We start from the raw sequence: 16,249 nt of genomic DNA on the forward strand, positions 1-16,249 counted from the left end.
AACGAAAATTATGTGTCAGCGGTAGGATGGCTGAGTTTGGTTTGTTCACATGCGACAACACGTGTCAGTGAGGGTGCGTTCCCTTGGTTGGGTTTGCGGCGTGTAGGAGTGACTGTGTAAGGGTGCAGTGCGACCTAGGCATGCTGGAGCGACCGTGTGAGGGTGCGGCGCGACTGCGACAGCCGTGCGCAAGTGTACCTCCTTTTCATTTTGAAAATTTAGGGAAGCTTGGCAAAAATGTGTGGCGAAGTATGGCAATGCAAGGCCTAGACCCAAACAGGATAAGTACGTGCATACTAGGAGTACTAGTGTTAAAAAAGAAAGGCGGGGTTTTCCTTCGCGGGACTAATCGATACAAATCCTTGTTTCATGTGTCAATTAATGCGTAATTTTTTCTCCAAAGCCAAAGAGCTAACCATCTCACTCTTCATCGCTTGATTAATGCAGCGCCATGCAAACCAACCTTCTCACTTCCGCATGCATGCAAGGGATATTAATGTCCTTGCTTGCTAGTACGAGGGAAACCCCATCAATTTTGCCTCGATTAGTGTTAGTGGCCTTTTGCAAATTGTAATTTTGATATACTGGCCTTGTGTACAAAAAAATGGAGGTAGTAACTATATTTGACTTCCTTCCCCATGGCGGTGACGTCGACGATATCTCGAACGTTGTGGTTTGGCGAAGTGCGTTCGACGGAGAACACCATTGAGGGAGACCACGGTAAGTTGTTTACAAGTGCCGCCTGCAAGCCGAGACAACCGCTTTATTTGCATCCAGGAAGTCCGTTCAACCAAAGGACGCGTAAATGTACTAGTACTACTAGTACACAATAGCATCGTCCGTCCAGCTTAGTGCGGTGAGATGGCTTCTCGAAGAAGACGATGGAGAAGCGGAGTCAGCGAAGCGTGAAATGATGGTTGCTTCATCCGTGCTTTGTGATTTGACGCCTCACTTCTTGTGATTTGTGATAGAAGGGACATGGGAGTAGACTCTGTGCTCTATACCGTACATTCGTCCAAGCACAGGAAAAAGAGGAGAGACGTTGCATTTTTCTATTCCTTCAATCAATCAATCAATCAGGGAGCTTCGGTTCCATCTTTTTGGCTTTGGCAACACCATCCATAATGGTTCCCATGATGCCAAAAGCTATTTTCACATTTGGCTACACATGGTGGATGCCCTTAACCGTACCACTTGGTTTTGCTTCTGTGTGCTATCTATACAAATCTCAATTATATTGATCTAAAAAATTATAGAATCAAGATTAGTAAAAAGGAGGTGATTTTGCCGTGCGGATGGCGGGGGAGGTTTCTTATTTTTAGAGGACCTTGTCCTGGCGGTTTGCTAACATGCGGTCCCATGTGTTAGTGCTTTACCAAGCCGATCCGCGTCCCACATGAGGCAGAACAACGCAGAAGCAACACATGGTTAACTTGAAGAAGATGAGGGAGAAGCGGATTCAGCAGCGAGTGAAATGATGGTTGCTTCGTCCCTCCAACTTCTTTTTTTAGCATTATTACTTCATCCCTCCAACTTAACTGCGGGAAAGGTGCACATTTGTGATTTGATGCCTCATTTCTCATTACTACGCCAGCGCCATGACTCGGTGCTTCACCACGGCTGCTCTGCACTGTATTCCGGTATGGCACATGGACCCGGTAGCTTGATGTCCCACATGTCGTCGAAAGGGACTAGAAGATTAATGAAAGCGAACGCTCCACTCTTACAACTGAGGAGTACATGACACGACGGCCCAGTGAACAGTCACTTGTACTGTATAGTACTATAGTTTTGCTGTTTCGCATGATCCATCGATACAAACCCGATTAAACAGGAAAGGGCGGGATTTTTCCCGCGTGGTAGATGATACTGGCCATACATTTCAAAGGCAATTTTAATGTATGCAAACTGAACAATTGAGTAACAATATGATATCTAGTAAAACTAAAAACACATATGATCTATTGTGTTAGAGTGTAGTACTAGTGCTGTATTGCATAGTTGTTAGATGTAACATGCGAGAACGTGTAGAGATGTAGTTTTGGAGGGCCTACAGAGAGAAAAGCGTAATACGGTCACCCAACTTCAGAATAAGCTGATTACGGTCACTATATACGTTTTGCGGTGATTATACGGTCACTTGCTCACGGTTCAGCATCGGATTGCACTCTGTTGACCGGCCAAATAGTCTGCATGGCACCATGTTGACTAGTCAAATTGACCACGTTCCTTGTGGGTCCCACCTGTCTGTTCGCATAGGGAAAAGGTCAGGTAATAATAAATTTATGTAGGCGCAACAAGATTCCAACCCATGCGCGGGAATCACCTAGTTGTGTACGTGTCTGTCAGGGCCTGATTTGTGTGCATGCATGTGTAGGTTGAGCACTTGAGCGTGAGAGTGTGTGTTGGTCGTGTGGTGTACTGGTGTGTGCATGCATGCGTGCGTGTGTGCATGTGAGTGTTGCATGCATGCGTGGTTGTGTGTGTACGTGTGAGTGTTGCATGCGTGTGTGGGTGCATGCGTTCGTGTGAGTGTTGCGTGCATGCAGTTTGTGTGCATGTGTGCGTGTATGTATAATCACCACACCAGCTCCTGTGTGTTAAAACAGACGGCTCAGCATACCAATACAAGGCCACCTTGTCTGCTGTGCCCACGGTCATGACTTCGAACCACCGTCCAATATTTTTTATCGTTTGTTTTCATTCTTACTAGCAAGATGCCCATGCGTTGCACGTAATATCAAGATGCACTTGTATGACTAGTTATCTTGTGAGAGAAAAGGATGAACGAGGGAAGGCCTTATTTGCAAATGTGGAGAGGTGTGTGGGTACCTTTTTGCAAAATTGTCATAGTTTCTTTCCTATTCGTCAGATATAAATCGGACGGCCTATATTGCAGGATGGCAGGCACACCATCATCACCAACCCTGTATTTTATAAGAGTGTATTTTATAAGAGTGTAGATGTAGAGTAGATACAAGCCGACAGGTGGGCCCGATGGTAGTGAGATAATGTGATGCAACACTAGAGGTGCCACGTGGAGCGTTTAACTGGTCAACTAGTCGTGTCTTGAGCAAATACAGAGTTGTACGGTGAGCCCGTGACTGTATAATAAGCACAAAACATAAATGGTGACCGTAATGAGTGGATTCTGAAGTCTAATGTACGTATCATGCTTTCTCTTCAAATACAATGATCGTCACTATATATATCACGAGAGAAAGATGAAACATGCGTGAATGTGCTGGGGGCTTACTTTTAGAGGACTTGGAGATAGTTTGTGTGCGTACGTGAAAGGGGCGTAGAGGGAGGGTATGCGATGGAGAGAGAGATGCTCTTCGTTTCTCTTTATTATGACTAAATTTATATATAGTATAAAAATATACAAAGTCATAGTGCGGAATAAATATCATTGTGGGCACCATGCAATGCAAATTAGCGTTCATACTCCTCCATATAACTTTGTAATGTTGTATATATGTAGAAATTCTAAAATATTTTTTTGTCCACACTTTATTCAAAAGGAATGTTGTATGCGAAATAAACATGAAGAGAGGGCTTTTTAGATCAATGGGGTACGTGATGTAACATGTGTGAATGTGTAGTTGATGCATTTGGCAGGGCCTAGAGAGGTATGTGTGTGTATTACGTATTCGAGAGAGGCATGGATAGAGGGGCCGGGGGGAGGGGTGTTGGAGAGATAGCATGAGAAATGAGAGTGGTCTAGAGAGAGAGACGAATATGACGTCATGACGAGAGATTCCCTTGAGTCTGTATATGCAACAGGGGAGGGGATAGAGGCACCATTAGAATATATTTCTTGTGTGTGGTGTCTGTGTTGGTATGTGTGGGTGTGAGAAGATAACGAGACGTGGGGGCAGAGGGTGTGTCACCGCGTGAGGTCCGGTGGGTCGAGGTGAGGCCCTTCGTTCGGTTCCGTCCTGCGCCACATTGGTCGGCCCGTGACACATTTAAGGAGACCCATGGATGACTAGTCGTACAAGACAAAGATAGCAGAATTGTGAAGGACTCTGTGTCCACTGACAAAGCTGGCTATGATTTGTAACCCTAGGTTCTCGGACTAAGGTAACCCCTTTATCTTTGATATTACTATTCATCCAACCTAACTTTAAGGGGCATCGTACAGAATGCTCTGCTAGAATCATACTGGTCGATTTGGAAGAGAGGTGTGAAACAATGCGTGAGAGATAGGCCTAAAGATAATGTCCGTACAGGAGACAAGGCAGGTCTACGTATATAGAAAGGGTCGATGGGGATTGTGCGTGTGTATGCTTGCGAGAGGAAGAGTGCTTGTGATAAAGGTTAGTGAAAACAGCCATAAATGGTTACGAGAGGGAGGGAGGGTTATATCGAGAGCATGTGTGCGAGAAAGACACCTCGGGAGAGAGTGTGTGAGCATGTGTGAGAGACCACCGATGGAGAGTGAAACTACACGTAAAAGACTGCAGTACACAGTGATTAAAGATATAAATTGTATCCAAATATTAGGATGGGATCATGATATTTGCAATTCGCGTAAGGAACGGTCATTGATCCATCAGACATCTAGATTCTATCGAATTTGAGCGTGTCTATGTTATTATTTGACACAATTGATCCACATAGTTAGTATTTTGAACTCCAGACAATGCATAGCTTTAGCAATCGAATATAAACATGCGTATACTTCATTTCATGTGTGTAAAGCAAATTATACATACGAAAGTAACACAATGAACATTATAAATAGCTACCTATGAACTAGCATACATTTGAATTAAACTTAAGGTGGTTTAAAAGAATCGAATTCAACATGATGTCCATTCATTTATTTGAATTTGATATCATGGCATTTGTAAATCAAACCTAAATTATTGGGGCACCAATCTTTGCTCTGATTTTGTACATAATAGCATATGTAGTTGTGTACAAAATAGGTTCAAATTTAGCTCCTCCATTCCAAAATAATCATAGTTATAGGATTTTCAAGTGTCAAAATTTCAAAAAGAAGCGGATAATTTAATGAGGTTTTCAAACATACAAGGTCAAATTTAATGTTGTCTATTTAGGTCAATCCTCATAGTTCAAGAGTACTCTAAACGTGAATGCTTGTGTTTCAAAAATTTGAACGAAGCGCCAAAAGAGCCTCTACTTGCCTGAAACCGCGTGAGACCAATGTTTGGTAGTACAAGGAAATTACTTTTCTAATAACTCAACCACCGCCCTCCTCCATCATGACGGAGCCGATACCCCGACGTCGTCGTCCACCGCAACCTCAACCGCAACGCCCTCCACGGCTAGTAGTTGAAGCCGAGGCTGAGCCGTCCGTACCCGACCCAGTTCAACCACGCCGTCCTGCGCCTCACCGCTGCCGCTTCAACTTCGCCACCGTCCACCGCACCGGAGCTGTTCCTGCTACGCCGTCCTTCGTCGCCTCGGATCTGCTTCCCCTTCACCGATATACGGCCACAACAACACAGTCAACAATTTGGCCATGGGTTTGTCCAAGGATCCATGGTTCTCCAAAACATTGGTTCCCCCGGGAGAAAAAAGAAGATCGCGGCGACATATGGAGGAGACCACACTTGCAACCGATAAGGGTACTCCTCTTCCCTTATTCATGCAAATCTTATGTGTCTGCTTGCACGGTATTCATCCCACAGAAGACACTAGTTGACCGCTTCTTCTTGATACTAGATGTTCCTAGTAACTCGCGATGCACAAGGTTTCTCCTCATATACTATTTCACCTTAGCGAGAGGTCTGTCGCCCCCCTGAATTTCAATTCCTGTCAGTTGATTCCCAATTAACGGAAGCATTCCCCGGTGTAACAGGCTCTAGTCTGCCTATTACGCCAGGGAAGCAGCGCCTCAGTGTTTATCTTACAGGCATGTGGGGCCTAGAGTTACTGGCGATCGATCTGGAGGTCGACCGGGATTAAAGGGATGGCCTGGGGCGCTGCCAAGCACGGCGGTGGTGTGAGGTCGAGGGGAGGGCGGGGCGGCGGAGGCAGCGGTCTAGGCTAGTGGTTGCTGGAGGTTCGAGAAAGATCATCAACAGTGACTGGCGGGAGGTAGACGAAGACCACCTGTTCGTTCCTTATAGATCAGACAGTTCATTAAAAAAATTGACTGACCTATTTATTTTCAGTTGACTGTTATCTTGATATGACCACATGTGGTGGTGTGCTGGAGGAGTACCTGCATTTCCTGTGCTCATATATTACAAAATCATACGGAGTAGAATCTAATTTTGTTTGCCATGCAATGTTGTAGAGCTATCATATGTTTCCCGTCATTTATTTTTCAGCCACCTTCTATTTGCTACTTCTACAGTGCACTAGTTCTGCACACACTTCACCCATACTCTCACTATTGTGTTTTTATGCAAGGGTAGTTCAGAGTATGCCTCGAGAGAATCAGAAAAGAAAAGAGAGAAGTTGCTCCAGCTTGGTACATGGGTAGGCACGGCACATTACAGCGCTATAAAGGGTGCAGTGTCAACAGATGGAGACGGTAAACGTAGCTCAGGAGTTGATGACCTCGCTCGCAATGAACCATCATCCCAGGTGCTTGCTTTAACTTTGCGGTGTCATATGTGGTCGCATGTTCCATATGGTGTCTAGCTTGTATTCGAAAGGCCGAAGTTGGTCCTTATTAAGATAAGGAAAGATATTTTTTACATGAACCACCACGCCGTGAGCACCAAAAGACAAATAGATAGTCAGGGCACTGGTCGATCCAGTTACAAGCCCAGCAAAGACAAGCATCACTTAGAAGCCAACTAAAAAGCCGCGATGGTGGCGAAGCAGCCCGCCTCCCACCAGGCTCTCAGGTCCTAGATGATCATGCTCACCACTCCAGCCGGATTTCTAGCCTGTATTGCTTCCAATTTGGTTAAATTGCATCTGCTTAGTTTACACATTATACCTTTGAATATGACATGCCTTTCTATTTTTGGTACATACTAGTACATCTGTGTATTAACCATGTTCTTACATCAAAGTAATGTTCTTGTGTATCCCTCATCAATCACTTATGATGAGGCAGTCAGGCAAGTGGACTACTCCTCATTTAAAGAATGCAGCGTCAGCCTCCCGACATGATTCTCAAGAAACAACAAGGCTAGATGAAGATAGTGAACGTAGCTCTATAGTTGATTACCGCATTTCCCCTACACTAGCATCGCAGGTGCTTGCTCTAACTTGGCAGCGTGATATGTGGTTGCATGTTGCATATGGTGTCTAGATTGTAATTCTTCCAATCTAGTTAAACTGCATGTGCTATTCTGCTTAGCTTATACATTATACCTGTTAATGTGACATGCCTTCCTGTATTTAGTACATAGTACATCTGTCTATTAAGCATGTCCTTACATAAAACTATTATTATTATTTGTATCCCGCATCAATCAATATGACGAGACACCTTTAGTATATGCAGTGCGATATTCGTTGCATCTTTCATATGATTTATAGCATGCGCTGCTTCTAATTTGTTGAAATTCCATTTATGATGGGACGCTTTTAACTTGGCAGAGTCATATTGGTTGCATCTTTCATGTGGTGTCTATCTTGCATTGCTTCTTATTTGTTGGAATGGTTTCTGCTTAGTTTACACAAACAGTTGTGAACATGCCATGCCGTCGTGTTTTTCGTACATATTCCATCCTGGTATCATATGTTTGCCTTACATCAAAGTAGTGATTGTCAGTATCATGCATGAATGAGTTCTGAAGAGAGAATTTATTGCTTTTTCTTGTCGGTTTTACTTGACAATTCAAAATCAATAAAGTGGAAGGAAGTTAGCAAGGCAGCGGATAAAGGTGCTCCTTCCAAACGGAGGGCCTCTACAGTTTCTACTCCTCCATCCCCCCAAGATGATTTCCAAGACAACACATGCATAGACACTCAAGATAGTTGTGTTTATGATGAGCACATCTCCCCTAGTGCACCATCATCGGTGCTCCCTCTAACTTGGCACTGTTATATGTGGTTTCATGTTATGTGTGATGTCTAGATTGTATTGCTTCTAGTTTTGTTGAATTCCATCTGCTTACTTTACACATTATACTTGAATAAGACACGTGTTCTTGTTTCTAGAATATACAATATCTGTCTATCACACCATGTTCTTACATCATATTACTACTATTGTGTAACCTGCAACAATCACTTATCATAAGACACGTTTGACTTCAGAGTGTGATATAGGTTACATCTCGCATTCTTTTCTAGCTTGTACTACTAATTTGGTTAAATGGCACTTATGACAAGACAGTTTTAACTTGGTAGAGTGATATTCGTTGCATCTTTCATATGGTGTCTAGCTTTCATTGCTTATAATTTGTTGAAATGCCTTCTCCATAGTTTACACATCATAAGCTGTGAATATGCAATGGCACTAATGATGAGAGACCTCTAACTTGGTAGTGTGATGTTGTTTGCATCTTGCATATGATTTATTTCTTGTATTGCTTCACATTTGTTTAAACGCCATTTATGATGAGACATTGTTAACTTGGCAGAGTGATATTTGTAGCATCTTTCATATGGTGTCTACCTTCCATCGCATTGCTTCTAATTTAGTGAAATGTCTTCTTCTTAGTTTACACATCATAGTTCTGTTATCTCTTCTGTCCTATTTTTCGTACATATTACATCCTCCTATCATGTGGTTGTCTAACATCAAAGTTCAGTTCGTCTGTATCACGCATCAATTATGAAGAACTAAATTGGTATTTGTTTTTCTTGTCGGCTTGACTTAACATGGCATGGAGAAAGAGGAAGAAACACAGAATGGCAGAGACTGGGAAGCGAAAGAATCCTGCGGATTCTGCTGGTACTGATGGTGCAATAGAAGGTCAAAGTCTACCGAAAAATTCTACAAACATGGTATCCCATGCTACACGAGCTGCAGAAAAAGCTAAACAGAAACAAATAGCTGCCACCAAACAAGCAGAGACAACCCTAGTTCTTAAAACACCTTCCACAGTACTACCAGCTGCACGAGTTACTCATGCGTCAATTGAGCTAGCATCATGTTCCAAAGCTCCCTTGCTAGCTGATAGTACATCCCAAGCACTCTTGACACAAGACGAGTTCGCAAGATCAGATGAACCTTGTGAGCTTCAACAACAAGAAGATAGTTGCTGCAGTCAAGTTATAGTTGCATGCTTCTTTATATGTAGTCTCACAATTTGATGTACACTAAGACTTCCAATGTTCGTTGTTGGACTAGAACCTAGGCGCAAGAGGAAACAAACATCAGGGATAATGCTCGATAGGTTAACTAAATCTAGAGGCGGAAGAATGGAGATCCGTTTTGAGGCAGGTTTAAAAAGGCCACGTGATGCTACAGAGTCAGCCAAGTTAGTATCAGAGGCAGCGGTTGCCGTTAGGTGTCATGTATGTATCCTCCCAACACGGATTCAGTACAGGAATGACAAAGACGAAACCCAGTTCAACACCTTCCTCGACCATTTATCTATAAGTATGGTTATGTATGGAAACTAGTAATATCGTCTTGCTCTATCCCATAATTTCTAGGTTGCTGATAATGAGACTCCCATAATTTTCAACAGATGAGGTTCATGTTGGATGGCCAATATGATGCAACCAGACAAGCTTGCACCCATGTTTTCAAGTCTGCTCTGCGACAGTATCGGTATAACTTGAGGAAAACTCACTTTGAAGGCAAGGCTAACAGTGAACTTTCCCAAACATCTCCAGTGCAAAATTTATCAGATGAAGACTGGAGGGGCCTCGTTAAACACTAGTCTGATCCGAAGTATTAGGTAAATTATATATATGTTATCAGATCACATGTTGAAGTCCTATTTACGCATGTGCCAAACAAATCTATCTTCTCGTAGGTGAACTGTTCAAAGAACAAGGCCAACCGTATGAAAGTGAAATTCCAACAGACGACGGGATCTCATAGCTATATTGCACACTGCGAGGCTACGAGAATCTAGAGTGATATCAACAACCTCCTAGTTGAAGTACAGACGAGGAAGTAGCCTATTAGTTTCAGTCCAGTCCAGGAAAGGAAGGCAATCGATTCAATTCATTCCCCAATGGGCGGCCTGGCCCCTTTTCTTCTTATCATATCACAAGGGCGCGGCTCTGTATGGTATAGTACTTCCGCCCCAAATGAGATGGGGAATTAGTAACCTCTGTCCCTTCATCTTTTTGAAAGGCGAAACCAAGAAATAACCCCTTATGTGCTAAATTATAGAAGATCCCCTTTAATATCAAACAATTCCATCGAATTGAGTATTTTTTCTTGTGGGAATGGAAATGAAAAACACGAGATACTTTTTCTAGAAATATGGATTGTATCCTTTTCAAGGGCCAACCCTGGGCCAAGGTGAGCGCATCCGGGCCTATTGCTCTTGACCTCTTTAGTTGTGCAGAGCGATTCAGACCTGCATTTGTTAAAGCTTAAAATTTGTTTCTGCCCGGAATGTCCGTTCGGAATAGGAAGCAAGCCCAACCACGAACTTGGGCAAGTCAAGTCGTAAGGAAAGATCAATAAGATTTGGTCCATTTGGTGTCCTTCTAGACGGAGAAGCGAGAACCCTTTCTGCTTTGACCGCTTGCCCTCCTGGCACAGATGTGGGAAAAGGTCTAATCATTAGATTTCGAAATAATTTCCATTTCTTTTATAAAAAGAAACGCGAAGAAAAAGGATGCTGCTATGGCTTGCTTGTGGCTCTTTCTTCTATTGGCTAGTCTCAGGCATGATAGTTTCCATTTCTTTTGGAAAGCAAGTCTCTCTCGGGAAACATGGCCCAATTTCTCTTCTTTCTTTTCACACGGGCAACAATTGGGAATAAAACAGAGACTAAAAAAACGATTTAAGGTGGCATTGTCCACGGAGAAACCACCCCAAAGCCAAGTCACTATGGTATCTCCTACTACTGGTATGGCGCTAGCTAAGCTTGTAATTACTGTTGCTCCCCAAAAGCTCATCTAACCCCAAGCTGGTAAGTATCCGATAAAGTTGTCACAATCATTAATAGGAATATGACAACTCCGAGACACGACAGAAAAAGATTACAGTCAGGTTGATAATAGTCGAGTGACATTACTTCGTCGGTCCGAACTAAGGAATCTGTTAGAAATGTTTTGAAATGCGAAATGTGAATTATAGTATTTTTTCTTGTGGGAATGGAAATGAAAAACATGAGATACTTTTTCTAGATATATGGACTAATGGAAGTCTAACCCCCAAGGAAGCACTTTGTGAGGCTTCTCGTAATTTGATTGATTTATTTCTTCCTTTTCTACACGCGGAGAGGGTAGCATTATCAAAAGAAGGAAATTCGCAATGCTCTAAATTTCTCTATTTTGATTCTTTTTTTAGGGATTGCGTTGTTACTATACCTGCTTTCTCTATTACAGGAAATAGAATAATTACAAATTCTGTGTGATTGGCCAAGCTGCTAAAGTAGCTAAAGTAGTGATAAATCCTGTCAATAAAATAGAGCACTTAGGTTTTGGCGTGCTTAGTTTCAACCAACCGTTGAAATGGTTAAATGTGCGAATTTCAGCGATCATCTCATTCGATTCAAAAACACATTTATTATCAATGAAAAGCTCTCTTTTTACAATAAAACGCGAACCGCGTGGAGCCCACCCTTTTTCGTTTTCTGCCGCCACTGGACCAACCATCTGCAAAAGGAGTAACAGAGCAAAGTGGAGTAGAGAAGGGGGAAGAAAAAAGGTTCCTAACTCATCTTTACTTTATTGGTCAGGGATAGCTTAATCTATTGGTCAGGGATCCCATCTTTACTTTATTTAGGTTCCTAGACTTTTTGGGGCTAAATGGTCAAAATCAGAATAAAGGAAGGTAACGAAATACTTCATTAACAAGGAAGTTCTTGAAAGAATGTTCTTGTTTTTCGTTGGAAAAACCAACGCCGACGTCAAGATCAGTCTCCTTTCCTTTCAGAAGTGAGCGAGCAGAGCTGAAAAAGATCCCACGAGTGAATAGAAAGTTAGATCTACAGGGGATCTCACCTGAATCGCCCCATCTATCCTCCTGAGGAGAAGTTTGTTTGGTTTCAAACTCTGATTCAAATAGGAGGAGTACGCCATGCTAATGTGCCTTGGATGATCCACATCTTCGGGTCAGGCGCAGGTATTTTTGAATTTCCTCAAATTGATTCATCAATGAAGTACGGACCTAAATGGCCATCAGAAAGCAGATTCATTTTATGATAGAAAAAGAATTTGCTTTCTTCTGGCACATGTATTTCTGAAAGGACTACATCTTTGGAAAAGCTCGTTTGCACCTTGCATCGAATTATACCACTCCTTTCACCGCGGAACCTTTCTCTAGATGGAATCCTAATTCGACTTTCAAATGCAAGAGCAAGAATGCCCTTTCACTTAAAGCCATTCCAACAATCTATTCGTCGTAAGCCCTTCTAGCAGCAATCCAAACGTCCCAACAATTTTCTAAGAAACTTGCTAAATTCTAAATGAAACAACCTTATTTTCATGTATTCTTAAAAACAACCTTGAATAAGACCAGCGTTATGAACTCCCATCCATTTCAATTGATACTAAAATAAAGGGAATAAATATCAGGTTTAGCCTTTTCAAATTCCTTTTCTTTTCCTGATTTTCTGATCCAAATCCTATTTCATTGATTTTTGGGTCTAGCTCATTTAACAGGGCTAAACTTCTATCTGACTCTTTACGAGCAGGATCCTGGATGGGTTACGTTCATTCAGAACAAGCTTAATCACAACATCCCCCTGGAAGACATACCTGGGCGGCTTAAGCTCTTCCTAATGGAAGAAAATCTCTCTTCTATGCGACAAGATGTCATTCAGGAATTTGTTTCTGATGATACTGAATCGGATCAATATTTGGAATAACAATATCTGATCTATCAAATCGATTCGAAAGATAAGGATTTCGAAAAACTTTTGCATTCCTTTTTCTTTGAAAAGTAAACCTTACCATTTTTGGGACACGAAATTCCACTCTACTCTGTCTCACTCAAGTGAATTGGTTTCAGGAGCATTCCACCACTTTTTGGCGACAAGGAACTGGCCAATTCACTTCGAAAAACGACGTTCTAACTTGAGCAGAAAAATTGGTGGCATTTGACATCTAAAGTTTCACCACCCCTACTACTGCCCGAAATCCCGCTTTGGTGAGATTTCCCCAAGGTGACACCGAAGGTCTACCTCCTTTCGTGCGCCCCTCACCTCCTCCATGACCACCTGGAGCTGTAGGTGGTTCCAAGGGTTGGGCTGTTCGCCCAAATGAAACGCTTTCATAAAAATTCTCATAGAATCGAGAATGCAGTTTTCATTCTGTAAATGCCTGGGGATTTTGTTGTAAAGGAATTACGGAAATGGAAAAGGGACTTCAAAGCTCAGAAGAGATGGTCCCACTGAAATGTTAAGTCCCGGGGCTTCCACAATTGAAGAAAAAAGTAGTGGAAGGTTGAGCGCCCCGTAACATTTAGAAGTATCCTTTTCAACGGTTAGAAACCTTTCTATTCTATGACGGCTAAGTCGAGGGTAGACTATTCAGGCAGGTGAGGAAGGGAGGCATCGGCTTGACCCTGGTGAAATCCAATAAAAAAATCAGTAACTAAAAGAATAAAAAATACCTTTTTCACTACTTCTGGCCAGAGGCGAGATAGAGTTTTTTCTTGAAATTGAGTTCAGACCGATTACTCATAGAAAATGACTACAAAGCAAGGCACACAACCTAGTTCTTCTACACCAGCAGCTATTGCTCCTAATGATCCATCATCAATCTGCTTCACCTGTCAACCTGAAGCTGCCATTTCTAGAACGGTTTGTGAAGTAAGGATGCATAGTAGCCTTCAAAGAGCACTCTTTGGCCTTGAGAAAAGCCCCTTTCTCATCAACATCTCGACTTTGCTCGTTGTTTGAGGTCTTTTGATCCAAAGATGCCGGTGCTAAAACCTCTTGTGTCTCTTTTAATAGGAAATCAGTGCTTGACACCCCCAGTAGGCCCCCTCAAGGGGGACGGACTACTCAAATCCAAGGAATTGCAAAAGTTGTGTTCTTATATGCAAGAAGAAGACTTTGAAAGAACAAAGAAGTTTGGATACGCAAAAGTATGCTTAGGCAGTTCCTTCGCTCGTTACGAGGCAACTAGCATTTTGTCATGGAAGTTCGTGAAAGAATGTTCTTGTTATTCGTTGGCTAGGCAAGCAAGGTCAAGTAGTGGCATCCTATTACCCTAAATGGAAAGCAAAGTAGGTTATTCAGCCATCCCTCATGAACAATCAGAAGTCCCAGTTTCCTTAACTAATCCAATTCTTGAAACAAATCACGCTCCCTTCTCTTTCCACTTTCACTTTCATGCCCAGTTCTTCCCATTTTTTCTTCTGCTCTTAAGTCTCTAAATTGAGAAATTCTAGTTTTCGTAATCGACCAATTCGTTAACATACAGTTGTGGCTTTTTGTACTAATCTTGTTTGTTCGGTAGCTCGCATCAGCAGATTTAAAAGGAATAGAAAACGAGGCTTTTTCCACTGTGGAGCGGCTTTTTGCTAAAAGATGAGGGGGAATAGCTTCTCATCATATTGAGGTACAGCCCAACTATGAGGTACATCAGCGGGTGTTACAATCATACGTAGATGAGTTTTGGCTGGTACAACCACTCTATTGTCAACTTCTAATAAACGTGAGAATCGAGTCTATTCAGGAAGAATTGCTGCAATTCTTCAATCCTAACAAAGTAATTCCAGAGGAATCCAATGAACAAAACCTTCGAAAGTTACTTTTGCTTCTCTCGGGTTTTTTTTTCTCTCCTATTTTTTTTCTGTCATATTTTTTCTCTCCTATTTTTCTATTTTTATTTTAAAAATAGGAAGGGCGAGATAGAATTCGAGCACTATAGGCGGGGCGATTACCATATATAACATAAGACTTCTCCCCTAATTATGTTTAGTTGAGCTTCTCGACCTGTCATTATTCCTCGAGAAGTAGAAAGAATAGCAATTCGAATTCCACCCAAAACTTTAGGAATTCCTTGATAGTTGGTATAAATTCGTAAGCCGGGTCGACTGATACACTTTAAAAAGGTTCTTGTTCTATATATTCCTTTTCTAGTCTTTCTCTTTTGATGTCGCAAAGTTGAAACCAAGAAATATCTATTACGTTCCTGATGTTTCCGAACACTTTCAATAAAACCCTCTCGTAGAAGTATTTTAACAATGTTCCTTTTTTATTCATGTCCGCATTTCTTATAGAGGTTAGTAAATCAGCAATAGTGTCCTTTCCCATAAGACTCTAATTCTAGGTTCCTCCTAATTTTTCTATAATCAACATGTTTTTTTTCATTTTGGAAATAAGAATTGAGAAGTATGAAATGTGGGCATCATAACAAAAAAAGAAAAAGACGCAGAGGAAAAATATGGTACTTTAGAGGAAGACTCAGAAGAAGATTCAGAGGATGAATACGAGATGTTGAGCTTCCTCGACGCCTACTCTGGGTATCAGCAAGTCTATATGGCTGAGGAAGACAAAGAAAAAACGAGTTTTATCGCCAGGAGAAAAGGAGTTAGCTCTATGCATTCCTCTAATTAAGGTAAAGAAACTGAACAGTTTTTCATACCACCGACCTGCGTTTTTGGTAAATAGTCGCCCGGGCCTGGTCACTGCGGCCCCCTTTTATGAGGGGGCACCCCTTCTCCCAAAGTTACGGGGCTATTTTGCCGGGCTGGGCCCTTCCTCATAAGGCCCCACTGTCGAATGGAATCAGACTAGGGCGCTGTGGACTGGCCTACTGGTAGTTGAAAAGCGTGAGAATTCACTTCCGACTAAGTGTGTCACAGGAAAGGAACACCTAGCTTTATTCTATATTTCTCATTCTATTGGTATGTATAGTGTCTTTCATCTGCTTTTTCATTCATTCTGGCATTCGGCCATAGAAGCCGTTGACAGCAGCATAAATCACAACAATTTGTTTTTCAATTGGAAGTGCTTCATACTGTGGTTGTTTGGGCACTTCTGTAAGCCTTGCACCTCTGCAAAAAAGCATATCGTTCTTATAAATTGTGGAATTTTACTCAGTTAGCGGATATGTTACAAGATCAATTCGGATTGGTTCTTGGTCGTTTACAACATGCAGTTCAAAAAACTATTCGTAGAGTATCCATACGTCAATCGAAACCGACTCCCCAAACTTTGGTAACTCCAACTTCAACTTCAATTTTATTAATAACTACTTATGAGACCTTTTTTTG

Source organism: Triticum dicoccoides, chromosome 5B (assembly GCF_002162155.2).
Source record: "Triticum dicoccoides isolate Atlit2015 ecotype Zavitan chromosome 5B, WEW_v2.0, whole genome shotgun sequence".
NCBI classification, from domain to species: domain Eukaryota; kingdom Viridiplantae; phylum Streptophyta; class Magnoliopsida; order Poales; family Poaceae; genus Triticum; species Triticum dicoccoides.